General features: G+C 45.4%; 1 non-coding gene across 1 annotated transcript; it reads right to left on the bottom strand.

The window, feature by feature from the left end:
- Window positions 1-1,541: 1,541 nt before the first annotated feature.
- LOC134365834 (U11 spliceosomal RNA) lies at window positions 1,542-1,674 on the bottom strand. The gene has a single exon (XR_010022186.1). It is a non-coding gene; the product is annotated as a U11 spliceosomal RNA (small nuclear RNA).
- Between the last annotated feature and the right edge of the window lie 18,024 nt (window positions 1,675-19,698).

Here is a 19,698-nt window from a genome sequence, read left to right on the forward strand (position 1 = left end):
ATCCGTATATGGGATCCGAACCCGGGGCCTTGGTGTTCTCAGCACCACACTCTCCCGAGTGAGCCACGGGCCGGCCCTAAGAGTTCTTTATATACGTCAGATACTAGTCCTTTACCCAGTATGGATTTTTTTTTTTTTTTTTGGCCACTGTCCAGTAGGAGGGGGTCTGAACCCTTGACCTTGGTGATATAATGCCATACTCTAACCAGCTGAGCTAACTGGCCAGCCCCAATATGGATTTTCTTTTTAGTGTGTACCCCATGCATAAGCTCAAGGGATTAGGTACATCTTTGGGGGATCCACCATTCAACTCACTAGGACTGAGTAAGGTGGGAAGCCATTGGAGGCTCTGAACAGAGGTGTGAGATGACCTGGCTTTGGTCTCTAAGGGTTGGCTCCCTGCTGTTGGAGTGGACTGTGTAGAGGGACAAGGGTGGCAGCAGGAGAACCAGCCAGAGGCTGCCTGAGAGATGACAGCAGCTCATGACAGGACAGCAGCAGTGGAGGTGGGTGCTCTGGACTGGATGCTCGTGTTCCTCCCTAATTCACACACTGAATATCTGACCCCCAGGTTGATGGTATTAGGAGGCCTTTGGGGGGGGTGATTAGGTTTAGACAAGGTCACGAGGGCAGAGCCCCTATAATGAGATTAGTACCTTTATATGAAGAGGAAGAGACCAGAGCTCACTCTCTCTCCACTATGTGAGGCCAAAGCGAGAAGGCAGCTGTCTGCAAGCCAGGAAGAGAGCCCTCACCAGGAACTGAATCAGTTGGCGCTTTGATCTTCCAGCCTCCACAAATGTGGGAAATAAAGGTCTGCTGTTTACAGCACCCTGCCTATGGTATTTTGTTATTGCAGCCCAAGCTGACTACTATATGGAGGAAGTGGGTGGATCCCATGTATATTTGGAATGTAGAGATGACAGGACTTGCTGAAGAATCAGAAGTGGGGTGTGAGTAAAAGAGGAATCAGGGGGCCTCCAGAAGATGGGCATGACCACTACCAAAGGAGCAGGTTTAGCAGGGGGGTGGAGCAAGAGTTTGGCTGCATACATTTTAAAATTTCCATTTGGAGTAGAAATCCAAGTAGAGAGGCCAAGTGCCCAGTGGACGTGCTAGTGTGGAACACAGGGCAGAGGTCAGTCTGGGAATTGTCAGCATAGTGATAGGACATAAAGCCATGGGATCCCCTATGGAGAGAGTGCAGTTGAGGAAGCGTGTGGAGGACTGAGTCCCTGAGCATGTTGCCACTTAGAGGTGGGGGCACTGAGACCGGGGAGGTGGGAGGAGAGCCAAGAAGGCATCCGTCTGTGGGAGGGAGGTGCCTGGCCACATCAGTGCTGCTGAGAGCACACATTGAGGAATAACTGCTGGGTCTGCCAATATGAAAGTCAGCGGTGGCCTCGACCAGAGCCACTTATAAGAGGCAGTGTGGACAAGCGCCCAGCTGGAGAAGGTTCAAGAGAAAACAGGATGGGGCAGCAGGTGTGGATAACTCTCTTAAGGGTTTTTTCTTTCTTTCATTCATTCTTTTTTTTTTTTAGGGTGCTGGGACCAATGATCACCACCTGCCCAACTGCCAAAAAATTATTCATCCAAAATCTCTTGACATAGATTTTGTGTGAAGAGCATTCGGGTTGCCTACATGTGCCACTCCCAGCATAAGCCCTTTTTAAAGGGCTTTTCTATAAAGGGAAGCAGAGAAGTGAGGCGACAGCTAAAGAAGGATGCATGGTGGGGAGCGTGTCAAGAGAGGATGTTTATTTATTTATTTTTCTAAAAGATGACTGATAAGGGGATCTGAACCCTTGGCTTGGTGTTGTCAGCACCACACTCAGCCAGTGAACTGACTGGCCATCCCTATATAGGATCCGAACCCGCGGCCTTGGTGTTATCAGCACCGCACTCTCCCCAGTGAGCCACGGGCAGGCCCCCAAGACAGGATTTTTAAATATGCCATTTTATTTATTTATTACATAAATGAGAACATATTTACATATTTTGGTAAGCTACTAACTTAGAGCAACAATATATTACAACTACCCTTCCATGTTGTTTACTATACTTCTACAGCTGACAAAATTAACAAAAATTTTTTGTATGGTAAAGTATACATGAAATTCGCTGTCTTAACCATTTTAAAATATAGAGTCCAGTGGAATTCTGTACGTTCACGTTCCTGTGCGACCATCACCACCGTCCATCTCCAGAACTTTTTTTCTCTTCCCAAACTAAAACTCTTTACTCATTAAACACTAACTCGCCGTTTCCCCTGTCCTGAGCCCCTGTTCCGTTCTATGTTCAGTGTCTGCGAACTTGACTGCTCTAGGTACCTCACATAAAGGGAATCGTGCCGTATTTGTCCTTTTGTGTGGTTAATTTCGCTTAGCACAGTGTCCTCAAGGTTCATCCATGCTGTAACACGTGTCCGAACTTCCTTTGTCTGTAAGGCTGAATGATATCCCATTGTATGGACGTGCCGCATTTTGTTTGCTCACTCATCCGTGGATGGACACTTGGGTTGCTTCCACATCTGAGCCATTGTGAATAACGCTGCTATGCACGTGGGTGTACTACACCTGGCTTTTGTATTTATTTGAACAGGTGCACTTCAAAAGGTGCAAAAGACCATGCGGTGAAGCATAACTCTGTCCCATCGCACCCCCAGATCCCTGTATTTTTAACCACAAGCAGCCACTGTTACCAGTTTCTTGTGATTTTGCACAAATGTTCTATGAGTATACGGGCATATAAGAGGGTATTTCGAAAAGTTTATGGAAAAATAGAAGTGAAAGATAATTTGAATCTTTCCATGAACATTTTGAAGTACCCTCGTATGTATATAGTTCCCCTTTAAAATAAATGGTAGAGTGTATAAACACAGCTTTGTACCTTGATATTCTCTGCCCAGTCAGTCTACATATTACGGCCTTACTCCTGTTAAGTGGCTACAAAGTGTTCAGTTGGGTAGATGTATGATAATTTATTCTTCCAATCCCCTCTGATGGGCATTTGGGATGTTTCCAATCTCTTGCTGATATAAAGTTGCTAAGTGCAGTAGGCTGAATGGTGACCTCCCAAAGATATCAGGTCCTAAACCCTGGAAGCTGTAAATGTTACCTTAATATGGAAAAGAAATGGTGAGATGATCCTGGATTATCTGGATGGGCCCTAAAATGTAATCACAAGTGTTGTTCTTTATTCTTTTTTTTTTTTTTTTTCCTTCCTATGTTATTTCAAAACTGCCATCTTCAAGATCAGGAAGTCTTTCTTCTGCTTGATCTAGTCTGTTGTTGAGACTCTCAGATGTGTTTTTAAAATTACATTCAATGAATTCTTAAATTCCAAGATTTCTGCTTGATTTTTTAAATGGTACGTCTTTGTTAAATTTCTCATACAGATTGTGGATTGTTTTTCTGATTTCATTGAACTGTTTGTCTGTATTCTCTTGTATCTCAGTGAATTTCCTTAAGATCATTAATTTGAATTCCTTTTCTGACAAGTCAGCAACTTCTGAATCTTTGGGATCAATTACTGGAGCATTATTTTGTTTTTTGGTGGTTTCCTGTTACCTTGTTTTTTTCATATTTCATGTTTCCCTGCATTGATGTGTGTACATCTGGTAGAACAGTCACCTCTTTGAGTTTATGGAGTGGCTTGCAAGGGAAAGACTTATACCTGCAAACTCCTCCTAAGGTGCCAATTGAATAGAGTGGCTTTGCTCTAGAAGGATGCAGCAGTGTTAGACTCTGTAGTTTCTTCAGTTGTAATCCACTTTTTCTGTGTCTGTAAGTGACTCAGTGGTTTGGAGGTTTGTGGCAGTGGTGGCACAGCTTCGCTGGGGGAGGGATTGCTGGTTTGCTTCACAGGCCAGGGTATGCACATGCAAACTGTGGGCCAGTCATCTTGGGAGTCGGCTCACTGGGGATGTGGTTGCTGGATTGGTTCTCAGGCTGGGGGTGTGGATGTATGGCATGTTGGGGTCTCTGGGACTGGTTACCAGTGGCAGGATCACCATCTGCTTGTCTGACCAGGGGTGGGCCATGGGCATGTCAGCCATTCTCACTCAGATGCATGTGCATACAATGGTTCAAAGCAGTGGTGGGTCTTTCAGGGACATGACGCTGAGCTGTTTCTCTGAGCCAAAGGTGTGGGTGCACTTTGGCTCAGCTAGCTAAGTGTGGGTCTGCCAGTGGCCCTTCTGCTGTGCCAGGTCTTGGGGCCCAATGCAAGGTCATGCTTTCCTCTGCAGTTCAGGAGCTGGATTGTCAAGGGTAGAGCTGCTGAGCCACTTCTTAGGAACTGGACAAGGACATCAGGCAGACCTGCAGGGAGGGGCTGTGCAGCCACCTCTGGGTCTGTTGGCAAGGCTGCTAGAAGGAACAGTTCAGGATGGAATTGCCTGGCCACTTCTCTGGGACAGATGGATGCACTTTATTTCCACTAGCCTGAGGGCATATTTGTTATGATAGAGACCCATGAGCTGTTTTTCCCGGTTGGGGGCTCAGGTGCATCCAACTAAGTATGGAGGGAAATAGGGGGAGGAAAGGGGGATGGTCCGCCTGAGGAGGGTCTGCCTGTCGATCTCTGGCCAGGAACGTGGGGGTGCATCATTTCAGCAGGACTAGGATTGGCTTCCCAGACTGCAGAACAGCGTCACAGCCCCCGTGAGCACTGGCTTCATGCTGCCAGGATCAGAGTGTTATAGCCTCTCCTGTGAGTGCACACTGGATGGAGGGCAGAGCCTGAAGGCTGGGAAAACACTCTGGCTACTATCCCCAGGCAGGGCACACTCTTTTAAGGGCTCCAGTTTCAAGATGGCGCCACCCTGCATGGGCTTGGGTCACAAGGGTGGGAGGCAGGGGATGCATGGGGGGCCATGATGGGGGCCCATGTGACACTAGTGTGTGCTAGTGTTCTAGAGTGATGCAGTGTGTTTCTAGGAAGCTCCCCACACTTGGCTCCAGGCTTGTCCTGCCAAAGGATCTGCAGGCCTCTGTGGTGAGGATGGGGGTGAGTGTGGGCCCCCTGCCTACCTTTTTGCCGCAAGGAAAAATTCTTCCTGCACCAATCCCAGGATCAGAGATGTGGCAGCTGAGGCTGGAAGCCTCTCTCTCCTCTCTATGCCACCATCCTGGGTTTTCATGATCCATAGTGATCTCAACAGTCTCCTGCTGCACTCCTATGCTCTTCCACCAATGCTCCCATCAGTATTTAGCTTTCTGTTAGTTGTTTTGGTCCTTTTCTGTGGGAGGAACACACCCTGGGCACCTCCAGACCACAATCTTGCCACTTATAGAACTTATAAGTGTTCTTATAAGAGGGAGGCAGAGAGGGATTTGATAAAGACAGAAGAGAAGATACACACACACACACAGAGAGAGAGAGAGAGAGGGTCATGTGAAGATGGAGTCAGAGATTGGAATGCTGGCAGCCACCAGAAGCTGCAAGAAACAAGGAAGCATTCTCCCCTAGAGCCTCCAGAGAGAGTGTGGACCTGCAGTCACCTTGATTTTGGCCCAGTGATACTGATTTTGGACTTCTTCCATCCAGAACTGTGAGAGAATGAATTTCTATTATTTTAAGCCACAGAATTTGTGGTAATTTGTTACAGCAGCCACAGGAAACGAATACACTAGATATATCCTTAAAATGTAAACCTACACATATTTGTGAATATATCTGTAGAAAAAATTGCTAGAAGTGAAATTATGAGGTCAAAGGTGTATGTATTTTGAAATGTGATAGATTTTACCAAAATGCTGTATATTCTGGTGGTGGCATTTGTGCTGTACACGACCCAAACGGTTGTGCATGGCAGCCTGATAAAGAAGACGTAGACTAGGGACTGGCATCATATTTCCTGGTCAATGGCCCAAACAGCCATGAGTGATTATTTCCCAAGTACAAAGAGTACCTTGTACTCCTGTCCCATTGATAATGTGCCTCTCCCACCACCCTGCTGAGCTGGAGAAGATGGAGCAAAGTGGCTAAGAATGTTCAGGATTAGATAAACCTGAGCTCAAATCCTGGCTTTGCCACCATGAGCTGGATGACCTTGGGCAACATATTGATATTCCTGAGACTGAGTTTCCTCATCTCTAAAATGAGAATAATAATACCTACCTCAGAGGATTGTTATAAAGATTCAAGTAGCGCCCCCCACAGGCAGGGATAAGCAATGTTATCTGGCTGGAGAACGGGGTGCAGAAGCAAATGATGGGGGCCCATGTCACTGAGGGCAAGAACCATGGAACCAAGTTGGCCTGGTGGGTACCCTGAGTTGAGGATAGGGAGCTGAGGGTCCAGGGAGACTGGGATGGCTGGAGCTCCCCAGACAGAGCATCAGAGAAGAGAGAGCTGCACACAGAGAGAAGCCAGAGGCGAGCAGAGAGTCCCCTTGAGAGTGCAGCTGAGGACTGATCAGCACATGCGCATGAGGGAGCCACCTGGGCCCAGGAAATAAACCATGCAGAAGGCCTGGAAGGAACTATAGCCAGAGCTCCCAAGAAGCCTGTTCCCACTAGCAGGACTGGAAAACTGTGTTCTCGGGGCAGTGGGAGAGTGGGTTCAGAGGGCCTTATGTCGGTGGTAATGATACAGCCCCACAGCTAAGGTGGAACTTTGACTTTTGGAAATTCTACCACCCGTGTGATCTTGAGGTTCTGGTTCGCCGGTGTGCACCAGGTAGTAGAGTTGTGACAGAAGGCGCGTCTCGGTTCTCTGGGCTCCCTGGGCCTTGGTTGGTTGAGCTTCCCCCTCGGCAGGAGCCCATGGCTGCCAGTTCTAACAAGTGACTGGAATGGCCACTTGACCTCATAAGGGACGGTGCAGAGCTATGTGGTTGGTGAGGTGGCCTGGGGAAGACAGGACCAAAACTCAAGTGCACGAGGAAAGCTCTAAAGGAGCAATTAGTCTGAGGCACATCTGACGTGAGAAAGGATGCTGCTGGGTCAAAAGGGGGCTTCAGGTCCCCAAACCCTGTCTGGGTAAGGGGTACCCTAACCCCGCATTTGGGAGATGTATTTCTGGAGTGGAGTTAGTGTGGGCGTCCACACAGCCCAGCTCCACACGCTCAGCAGGAAGCTTCCGAGAGGGATGTTTCTTCCTATTTGACATTTTCCTACAAGGATAAAACCTTTACAATCCTTATGAGAAACACTGACTGGATAGAGGCCTCTGAGAACAGAAAGAACCCGTGTGCCACATGTAGTGCTGTGTGGGGTGGCATTGACTCATTGTAATGCTGCTTGCCCCTAAAATGTTTTCCTAAAAAAAATTAGGTGATCTATTACAGTGTGCTCTGTGAACAACAGAATTCCCTGCACTCTACCAAAGATCCCTCCTAGAATGAAAGTCTGGCCAGGTGACTGCTTCCCCACTCAAAAGAGCTAGGTGAACTTCCACTGAGGGGTTTCTCTAAGCCCCCGACTGGGTTGTGACAAAGGCGGCAGCACTCCCCATGCACTGAGAGGGTCCCCAGACTCCAGCCACAGCCAGACAGAGTGTGTGGAAGCAGAAGCTTTCTTCAGGCAAAACCAGAGATCCCATCGAGTGGGGATTCTGGAAACTGATCACTGACCAGAGCCGTGGACTTGTCGCAGAATTAACACCATCCCCAACTCCAGCCCCGCCCTCCCTTTTGATCAGCATAAAAGCAAAGTGGAGTCGCATGGAAAGAGAAGACGTGGTCCCTTCGCTTGTCCTCACTGACAAGTGCTCCTCAGGAAGGCTGCAGAAGGGGTCAAACCACCTGCCATTTTCTGGGAAAGAGTAAAAATCTGATTAAAACAGCGTCTCTGCCCCCAAGAGGTCACAGTCCACCTGGGAGACAGACGTAACAAATACAGTGGCTACAACTGCTCAGTGAGGGATGATACGTATGCGGGAAGGAGTTGGAAACCGGCAGCTGAGAAGGGAACCGGCTCTCACCTGCCCAGGGCTGTGGGGTCAGGCAGAAACTGGAAAGTTGTGTTATATAAAGGATGTTTGGATGGTGGGTTTGGATGCTTTCCCCTTTGAGATAAAATATTTAAAATTATATTTTACCATGTCAGTATGTTCTGAGGCATTCCAGGAAATGGAGTCCACTTTGATAAAGGGAAAAATGTCCATCTCCTCAATCTTAGGTTTGTGTCTTAGTTTACAGCGCTGCCAAATACTACAAAATACTACAAATAATAATAATAATACAAAATACTATAGACCAGGTGACTTAAACAACAGACGTTTATCTTGTCACAGAGTGGAGGCCAGAGGTCCACGATCACCATGTTGGCAGGCTTGGTTTCTCCCGAGGCCTCTCTCCTCGGTTTGTAGGTGGCATCACCTCACAGTGTCCTCACATGGTCTTTCTTCAGTGCCCGTGCCCCTGGTGTCTCTTCCACGTCTTAAAGGGACACCAATCCTGCTGGATTAGGGCCCCACCCTTATGATATCATTTAACCTTAATTACCTCTTTAAAGGCTCTATCTCCAAATACAGTCACATTCTGAGAGACTGGGGGTTACGGCTTCAACACATGAACTTGGAGGGGTGAGGGGACATAAGTCAGCCCACGAGAGTTTGTTAATTGTTTCAGAAAGAATGAGACGTCCACACACTCTGAAATTCTTTCTCCTTCTCTCTTTCTCTCTGTTTTTTTCCCCCCCCAAAACAAATTGTTATTTTACAACAGGTAAAGTTTCCCTTCCTTTTCCTCCATCTCAGTTCAAGGTAAATTTTTCAATATAGACAGCTTCAGTCAGACTTTAATAGGTCAGATTATACTTGCTAATAATCAATTTATGGCATTTACTCTCTACCTATGTTAACCAATTTGTCAGTTCCTTTAGCATAAATCTATTAAAACCTATATCTAATAACTGAAATGATATTTACTTCCCCAGGAAAAATCAAGAGCTATGTCACCCCAAAACTCCATCTACAGTTGAATGCAAATTACCTCTAGAAATGTCAAGAGTTTTTCAGCCTGGAAACAGTTGCGAGAAAAGTTGGACATCTGTTCACGTGACTTGAGTTCATTTTGTGAAGGTCTAGTAGTCAAACTCAGAGCAGCTCTGTTTTAGGGTTTTGATTATGCCTATCAATACCCTTTATTTTATCCCCTCTTAGCTTTTGCAATCCAAAGTGATTTAGCCATTGCATAGGATTCTGTTAGCAAGAGCTCTGAGTGCATTTTATATTCTGCTAATTTACTATTAAAATACAAGGCTGCGGGTGGCGGCAGCGGTGGCAGTGGCAGCAGGAGCAGCTGCGCCACCAGCATGGAGCGGGAGGCGTGTGGGTTTGGAGAGAAGGGAGTGCCAGACCGAAACGGGAGAGGCTGCCTCGTTTACAGGCAACAGCTTTGAAGTGTGGAGCAGGAAAAGAACTGTTTCTTAGCTGCAAAAGCGAGTCTCTAAACAGGGAACACGGCACCGGGGCTGCGGTTGATGCTGCCAGGATCCCAGAAGCTGGGGCCGCACTGAAGGTGGCCAGCTGCCCTATTCAGGATTCGAGGTTTCAGGCCAGATTAAAGAAGATTCCTGGGAGCGCCCGAGCCGCGCCGCGGGACCAAGTGAGCAGCCCGAGGCGGCGGCGGCCGAGGATGGGGACGGCGACAACGTGGAGGCAGAGAGGGAGCCACCTGGCCCGGCCCAGCCCTGTGAGTGACCCCCCACCTGGCCCTGCTCGGGGGGCGGTCGCCCGCCTGGCTTCCACCTGCCCCACCGGGCCACTCACCGGCCCCAGGGCTGCCTCCATTTTCTCAGGTGGTGCTGGCTCCGGCCCAGCTCAGCCAAGCCTGTCCTCCTCGCCCAGCTCGGCTCTTCACTGAGCCTTCCCACTTGCTTGCCCTGGCGCAGGGCTTCCCGGGGCCTCCCCTCCCACTCCCTCCACGGTTCTCTGGTGGGGCTGGTGGTGTGGGGCATCCCCGGCCAGTGTCAGGAGGGCAAGGAAGTACGGGCGGGCTGACTGTCACTCCACTGCACCCTGGGCTCCAGCCCCCGGTAAACTTCCTGTTACCGGGAGGCAGATACCATCTCTGCGGCCACCAGTTTGGAAAAACGCCTAACTGATTTCTGGTTAGGAATAGTGTGGTTGGAGAGTTCCCGAGTTCGCTTGAACCTGCCAGAGAGCTGACTGCGGGCGGGCACCGGAGTCAGTCCGTGCCGGGGGGATTCAAAGGTAAACCGTGTGCTGCGGGCTCCTCCCTGAGGAGCTCACGCTCTGGTGTGGGAGATAAGACAAGTACACAAATAACCGCCATACCTGGAGGAAGGTGATAAGTCCCGAGAAAGATCTACACAGTGCTACAAAGGCACCCAGAGCGACGGGTCATCTGCGCCTAGCAGAAACCTGGTAGACTTCCGGGGCGAGGCGGTGCCGAGCAGGGTCTTGAAGACCCGGCTGATAGACGAGGGTTGCAGAAGACACGTCCCAGCCCAGCCCAGTGTGCACAGAGCGGGGAGACGCCAGGCTAGGGAGGCGGAGACTTGGCAGAAAACACACACCCTGTGGGGCCGCCACTGCAAGATCCAGCAGCCCAGCCTAGTGCGCACAGAGCGGGGAGACATCCGGCTAGGGAGGCGGAGACTCGACAGAAACCACACACCCTGTGCGGCTGCCACTGCATGATCCAGCAGCCCGGGCCAGAGGGCACAGAACAGGGAGAAGTCCTTCACGGGAAGTGGAAGCTCAGCAGAGACCACACACCCTGCGGTACCGCCCCGTGATCCAGCAGCCCAGCAGAGTCCAAGCTGACCAGAGAGATGGCTCCCTGGAGAGGCCCAAGACCCAAGGCAACCACACACACAAGGCACTAAGAGGCCAACTGAGCAGTCACGGAGGTAGCCATGCCAAATTGGCAACCACAGCAACATCTTAGTTAGTCAATAGTCTCAAACCGGTGGACTGTGAAACCCCCCGCCACAATGAATAAACATCAAAAAAAAGATACCAGAAATACAAAAAATCAAGAAAGTACACCACCAAAAGTTAATAAATCTCAAACTCTAGATCCTATAGAACAAGAAGCCCTTGAAATGACTGACAAGGAATTTCGAGTGATAATTCTAAGGAAACTGAATGAGATACAAGAAAACTCAGGTAGACATCATGATGAAACAAGGAAAAGTATACAGGACCTGAAAGAGGAAATGTACAAGGAAATCAATGTCCTGAAAAAAATGTAGCAGAACTTGCTGAACTGAAGAAGTTATTCAGCATAATAAAAACACAACAGAGAGTTTAACCAGCAGGCCTGTCGAAGCTGAGGAGAGAACCTCTGAACTTGAAGATGGGCTGTTTGAAATAACACAAGCAGACAAAAAAAAAAAAAGAAAGAAAAAAGAATCAAAGACATTGAAGAAAGTCTGAGAGAGATATCAGACAACCTTAAGCGCTCAAATATCTGAGTCATGGGTATTCCAGAAGGGGAGGAAAATGGAGATTCCATTGAAAACATATTCAACAAAATAGTGGCAGAAAACTTCCCAGGTATAGGAAAAATCACAGATCTTCAGATCCAGGAAGAACAACGATCTCCAAACGTATTCAACCCAAAAAGGCCTCTCCAAGACATGTTATAGTCAAATGGGCAAAACTCAGAGACAAAGAGAGAAACTTAAAAGCTGCAAGAGAGAAGCATCAAATCACCTATAAGGGAGCCCCAATCAGGCTAACATCAGACTTTTCATCACAAACCCTAAAAGCTAGAAAGGAATGGGATGATACATTCAAAACACTAAAAGACAAAGATTGCCACCCAAGAATACTCTACCCTGCAAGGATATCCTTCCGAAATGAAGGGCAAATAGTATATTTCTCAGACAAACAAAAACTGTGGGAGTTCACTACCACACGACCACCCTTACAAGAAATCCTCAAGGGAGTACTGGGTTTGGTTCCTGAAAAATAACTACCACTGCCATAAAAACCCAAGAAAAATCAAGACCCACTGGTATAATAAAAATGGCATTCATGAAGAGAAAACAAACAAACAAAAACGCTATCTACAACCTAAGGAACCAACAAAAACAGAAACCAAACAGTAAATCAGAAAGCAAGGAACAAAAGACACCTAAGACAACCAAACAACCAATAAAATGCTAGGAATAAATCAACACCTTTCAATAACAACTCTTAATGTAAAAGGCTTAAATTCCCTAATCAAAAGACACAGACTGGCTGACTGGATCAAAAAGGAGGACCCAACTATATGCTGCCTGCAAGAGACCCACCTCACCCATAAAGACTCACATAGACTAAGAGTGAAAGGATGGAAAAAGATTTACCATGCAAACAGAAAAGAAAAACGAGCTGGAGTAGCTATTCTTATATCTGACAAAATAGACTTTAAACTAAAAACCATAAAAAGAGACAATGAGGGACACTACTTAATGATAAAAGGACTGATCCATCAAGAAGACATAACAATCATAAATATGTACGCACCCAATGTTGGAGCAGCCAGATTTATAAAACAAGCTCTATTAGATATAAAAAAGGAAATAGAGACTAATATCATAATAGCAGGGGACCTGAACACCCCGCTGTCAATATTAGACAGATCATCTAGGCAAAGAATCAGTAGAGAAACACAAGATCTAAACAAGACTCTAGACCAATTGGAATTGGCAGATATCTACAGAACATTCCATCCAACAACCTCAGAATATTCATTTTTCTCATCAGCACATGGATCATTCTCCAGGATAGATCACATATTAGGTCACAAATCAAGTCTCAATAAATTCAAAAAAATTGGAATTATCCCATGTATCTTCTCAGACCACAATGGAGTAAAACTAGAAATTAATAACGAACGAAACTCTGGAAACTATACAAACACATGGAAATTAAACAGCATTCTACTTCATGACATATGGGTCCAAGAAGAAATCAAGCAGGAAATCAAAAAATTTATCGAAACTAATGAAAATAATGATATATCATACCAAAACCTGTGGGATACTGCAAAAGCAGTATTAAGGGGAAAATTTATTGCATTAAATGCTCACCTCAGAAGAATGGAAAGATGGCAAGTGAACAACCTAACACTTCACCTTAAAGAACTAGAAAAACAAGAACAATCCAAACCTAAAGTTAGCAGACGGAAAGAAATCATTAAGATCAGAGCAGAACTGAATGAAATTGAAACCCAAAAAACAATACAAAAGATCAACGAATCAAAAAGTTGGTTTTTTGAAAAGATAAATAAAATTGACAAACCATTAGCATGGCTAACAAAAAAATGAAGAGAGAAGATTCAAATAACAAAAATTAGAAATGAAAAAGACGATATTACAACTGATTCACCTGAAATACAAGGAATCATTAGAGACTACTATAAACAACTATATGCCAACAAATTTGAAAATCTGGAGGAAATGGATAAATTTCTGGACACACACAAGCTCCCAAAACTGAACCATGAAGACGTAGAAAATTTGAACAGACCAATAACAATAAAGGAGATTGAAGCTGTTATCAGAAGGCTCCCAACAAAGAAAAGCCCAGGACCAGATGGATTCACAGTAGAATATTACCAAACATTCAAAGAGGAATTGACACCGATTCTTTACAAACTATTCCAAAAGATTGAAACGGACGCAAATCTCCCAAACTCATTATATGAAGCAAACATCATCCTGATACCAAAACCAGGTAAGGATATAACCAAAAAAGAAAACTACAGGCCGATATCCTTGATGAATATAGATGCAAAAATCCTCACTAAAATACTAGCAAACAGAATACAGCAACACATACGTAAAATTATTCATCACGATCAAGTGGGATTCATCCCAGGGATGCAAGGTTGGTTCAACATACGCAAATCAATAAATGTGATACACCATATTAATAAACTCAAACACAAAGACCATAAGATCATCTCTATAGATGCTGAAAAAGCATTTGATAAAATTCAGCACTCATTCATGACAAAGACCCTCTATAAGTTAGGTATAGAGGGAAAGTATCTCAACATAATGAAAGCCATATATGACAAACCCACTGCCAATATCATCCTGAATGGGGAAAAGCTGAAAGCTTTTCCTTAAGAACAGGAACTAGACAAGGATGCCCACTCTCACCACTCCTATTCAACATAGTGTTGGAAGTACTAGCCAGAGCAATCAGAGAAGAGAAGGAAATAAAGGGCATCCAGATTGGAAAAGATGAAGTCAAACTGTCCCTGTTTGCAGATGACATGATCCTATATATCAAACAGCCTAAAACCTCTACAAAAAAACTCTTGAAATTGATAAATGATTTCAGCACAGTAGCAGGATACAAAATCAACACACAAAAATCAGTAGCATTTCTTTTCTCCAATAGTGAACATGCAGAACGAGAAATCAAGAAAGCCTGCCCATTTACAATAGCCACCAAAAAATAAAATACTTAGAAATTGAGTTAACTAAGGATGTGAAAAATCTCTATAATGAGAACTACAAACCACTGCTGAGAGAAATTAGAAAGGATACAAGAAGATGGAAAGATATCCCATGCTCTTGGATTGGAAGAATCAACATAGTGAAAATGTCCATACTACCCAAAGTGATATACAAATTCAATGCAATCCCCATCAAAATTCCAAAAACATTTTTCTCAGAAATGGAAAGAACTATCCAGACATTTATATGGAATAGTAAAAGACCACGCATAGCCAAAGCAATGCTGAGCAGAAAAAATAAAGCTGGAGGCATAACACTACCTGACTTTAAGCTATACTACAAAGCTATAATAACCAAAACAGTATGGTACTGGCATAAAAACGGACATACTGATCAATGGAATAGAATAGAGAATCCAGAAATCAACCCACACACTTAATGCCATCTGATCTTTGACTAAGGCACCAAGTCTATTCACTGGGGAAGGGACTGCCTCTTCAGCAAATGGTGCTGGGATAACTGGATATCCATATGCAGGAGAATGAAACTAGACCCATACCTCTCACCATATACTAAAATCAACTCAAAATGGATTAAGGATTTAAATATACACCCTGAAACAATAAAACTTCTTAAAGGAAACATAGGAGAAACACTTCAGGAAATAGGACGGGACACAGACTTCATGAATATGACCCCAAAAGCATGGGCAACCAAAGGAAAAATAAACAAATGGGATTATATCAAACTAAAAAGCTTCTGCACAGCAAAAGAAACAATTAAAAGAGTTAAAAGACAACCAACAGAGTGGGAGAAAATATTTGCAAAATATACATCTGACAAAGGATTAATATCCAGAATATATAAGGAACTCAAACAACTTTACAAGAAAAAAACAAGCAACCCAATTAAAAAATGGGCAAAAGAGCTAAGTAGCCATTTCTCAAAGGAAGATTTACAAATGGCCAACAGACATATGAAAAAATGCTCAACATCACTCAGCATCCGGGAAATGCAAATCAAAACCACACTGAGATACCATCTATCCCCAGGTAGGATGGCTAAAATCCAAAAGACTCTGAACGATAAATGCTGGCGAGGTTGCGGAGAAAAAGGAACTCTCATACATTGTTGGTGGGACTGCAAAATGGTGCAGTCTCTATGGAAAATGGTATGGAGGTTCCTCAAACAATTGCAGATAGATCTACCATACGACCCAGCTATCCCACTGCTGGGAATATACCCAGAGGAATGGAAATCATGAAGTCGAAGGTATACCTGTTCCCCAATGTTCATTGCAGCACTCTTTACAATAGCCAAGAGTTGGAACCAGCCCAAATGCCCAACATCGGATGAGTGGATAAGGAAAATGTGGTACATCTACACAATGGAATACTACTCAGCTATAAAAACGAATGAAATACTGCCATTTGCAACAACATGGATGGACCTTGAGAGAATTATATTAAGTGAAACGAGTCAGGCACAGAAAGAGAAATACCACATGTTCTCACTTATTGGTGGGAGCTAAAAATTAATATATAAATTCACACTTACACACACACACACAAAAAAAAACTGGGGGTGGGGGGGGAAGAAGATATAACAACTACAATTACTTGAAGTTGATATGACAAGCAAACAGAAAGGACATTGTTGGGGGGGAGGGAGGAGAGGGAGGAGGGAGGGAAGTTTTGGTAAGGGGCAACAATAATCAACCACAATGTATATCGACAAAATAAAATTTAAAAAAATAAAAATAAAAAATAAAATAAAATACAAGGCTGCTCTGAGCCTATGAAATCTAGTCCAGCATAATGTAAATAGGATAACAAGAAATGAGAAATCAGAAGAATAATGCTATTGTATTTGCCTGATGGTTTTGGACAGGAGACAGGGGCAGTAGGTATGCAGGGAGGGGCAAAGAGGAGGCTCGTGGACATTTATTACCTCATAGCCATGTCACCCACATCATCCACACATGAGTGTCATCTTGTTTCCCAATGTTGTGATAGAGGAAGGGGCAGAAGGGACACTGTGCAGCTCTCACATCCATTAGACTCCTGCCCACCCCACCCTCCGCCACCCCCATTGCCTGGAGCACAATGGCATCTCTCAGTGAGCTAAGGAAAACTAATAAAATGTGTGCAGGTACCTTGGGTTGATGTGCCCAGTGCACTCAGGAGAGGGTTAAGGGGAAAAGGCAGTAGCCAGGCTATGGCCATGTAGCTGCTAAACAGTGCTGCCACCAACATAGCCAGTTGTAGGTTCAGGGATGTAGGTCATAAAACTGCAAATGGGGTTGTTGGCACTTTACATTCTGCATGTTACGACAATGCTGGCTCACACGCTGTCCTGGATTCCTGCCTCTGCTGGAATAGGAAGACCACCATGCCTGTCAGTTTCTTGGTCTGAATACACAGAATTCAACCTATTCAAAGTGATGATAGGGCTTAGCTGTGGGCATCTGCTCACTCGGTAACCATTGCACGTGCTAGAGTGACCTAGACTCCTATGGGTAAAGAATCCGAGGATCTGCCTGCACCAGCCTGGAGGCAGGTGGGGGTCTCTCCCGCAGCAGGGACACAATCCCTGATTCATTTTTTGATTGCTTGGATCACTGGTTTTCAGAGATGAGCCAAGTGTCTATTTTTGCTTAAAGCATCTCAAGGGTGGGCTAAAGTATCCTTTTTCCCCTTGCAATGGGTGGTGAACTTTATGGACTGAGTATTTGTGTCCCCCAAAATTCACATGCTGAAACCTAACACCCAAGGTGACAGCATTAGGAGGTGGGGCCTTGGAAGGTGATTAGATCTGGAGGGTAGAGTCCTCATGAATGGGCTTAGTGCCTTATAAAAGAGGCCCAAGAAATCTCCCTCGCTCCCTCCATGTGAGGTGACAGGAAAAAGCTGTCTATGAACCAGAAAGCGGGCTCTCCCCAGATGCTGAATCTGCCAGTGCAGTCTATGGCATTCTGTCATAGCAGCCCGGACAGAGCAGGACATAACCAAAGCTGAGTCTAGGGACCTGAGGTCTCATTACCACTGTGTAGACATGAAAATCATCAAAGGCAGCCGCCTGCCCACTCTAGAGAAGCCACTCATGGTTTGGGCCCTTCCCGGTTGTGGGTTCCATGGGCGTTCACACATCACTGTTCACCAGCTCAAGATTCAGTATCTGTAGCAGGTGTAAGCCGAAATTTACAGTTAATGGCAGACTCTGGGGCAAGCAGGTGGGTTTTTAGATGCTTCTTCTTAGGCAATTTAACTCTTCCAGGCTTTGGTTTCCTAATTTGTGAAATGACAGTAACAGTAGTTTCTTCCTAATTTGGCCATTATGGAGTATGAATGAAAAACACAGGTAAGGTGCTTAGTACAACTGTCTGGGAAGAGTAAGGTCTTAATAAATACCAGCTGCCATTACCATATACATAGTATTAAACTTCTCCTGGAAATCAACCACATCGCTCCTTGAACTCTCTCTGGAACCAATGGGACTTTCAGCAACATGGAGTGGTGACTCCTGGGATCTCGTGGTGATCAGAGCGTGGTGGGGGGCAAGCAGTCCTCCCTCATCATGTCTCCAAGGAGGTGGTTGCTGAGGCTTTGGAAGAGAATTCGACAGAGCTCAGACCCCCTCAAGGCTACTGTGCTTTAAGCATGTGGCGGTTAATTTCAAGCTTGATGACACATTCTTTGCAGAGCAGTTGCCAAGAAACAAGGCAATCTTGTGATAGAAATATTGCCCAATGCTGTCACTTTGCTGGTTGAAAAGGTTTTAAGCAGTGTCAAATTTTATTATTAGCATTCCTGGTCTCCATGAAGTAATCATATAACAAGACAAGTTATGTCAAAAGACAAAACCGCAGGCCCAGGTTGGCACTGTGTACACAACAGGCATTTCGTTTCCTTTTGATATTGATCCAAAGATGTATTAAACAAAAAATGAAGAAAATAACACCGAGACCACATACTTACGCTGATCAATAGCCCCCCATTGGCAACATGACTTTTGCTGATAAATTGATTTCTTGGAAGTCCTGGGCAAGTCCTGGGTAAGTCCTGGGTGTGGCCCCTCAGCTCTACTGTTGCTAGTTATGTGGCCTAGCAAAGGGTGATGAGGCAAAGGGTGGATGCCAAGTGGATTAACACAGCACAGCGGGCACAGGGCGGGCTCCAGGACTGCCACCTCCCGTTCTTTACAGGTGGCCGTGTGAAAGGGCTCCTCACACACTTACATGCTAACAAGCTACTGCATCCGAACAGGTAGAACTCAGGGGGTGTTGAGGCAGAGGGCAGGGAGAGAGGACTGTTCTTTCTACGTGAGTATTCAGTAAAGGAGTGTCGTGTCATGCTAGTAATCCAGTGATTTCTTTATTCAGAAGTGAGTGACTCTTTGGTTAGTAAGTTCTGCTGATTATATACAGAATAACTATCATGACCACTGAGAGCACTCATATCCCATGTAGTCAATAAGAATTCTTACTGATACAAAAGTAGTAGTTCTTAAAAAGATGCACCTTTTTTGGCAAGTCTGAGCATAAATTTAATGCACATATACACTGACAAAGACAGAATGCTCCTCAAATAGAATCATAGGATCTTACTGCAAATTTTCCATTATCCCAGGCCAAAAACTTTTCATGGAGATGTTCAAAATTATAATCAAAGTAAATAAGAAAATAGATGCAAATTTAGCTTTACAAACTTTGACAATCAACTGAAAGCCTAAGGTACAATCAAGACACGTAGTCAGCTACAACCCACCTTAGAAAACACCATTTTGAAAGCAGCACAAATCCTAGTAGCCAGCTCTGGGCAGCCACCCTAAGTAACCTGGCAAAGGTGGGAAGGTGAGGGGATGAGGCCCAAGTTCTGGGTGTTCAGGGTCACTTCTGCTCTAGTCTCTGCCAGGACCCAATTCACCCCCTGGAGGTGGGGGCAGAGTATGAGCAAGTCTTGCTGCTGTGTTTTTTTACTTCCTCTCACCCATGGAGATAAGCAGAGGGGCAAGTGGCCTGTCCCTACCACCCTAGCAGGACTAGGCCTGGAGTCCCCTACCCCAGGAAAAGGCTGCCTTTCAGCAGGTGGAAACTGTACCTGGGCCACCACCACGCAGTCCCACATCTCCTCTTTGTAGTTACAGTGGGGAGCTCAGACACCAAGGCAGGAAGAGGGGCAGTGGGCGCAGGAAGGCCAGGACAGGGCAATGCCCCCAGGTACTCCTTTGCTTCAGTGCGGGTGTGCTGTGTTTCCTCTAACTAGGGGAACAGTATCCCAGAGACCAAAAGTCAAGCATGAGAAAACTCCTAGGCCAC

The sequence above is a fragment of the Cynocephalus volans genome, chromosome 1 (assembly GCF_027409185.1).
Source record: "Cynocephalus volans isolate mCynVol1 chromosome 1, mCynVol1.pri, whole genome shotgun sequence".
Classification (NCBI taxonomy): Eukaryota; Metazoa; Chordata; class Mammalia; order Dermoptera; family Cynocephalidae; genus Cynocephalus; species Cynocephalus volans.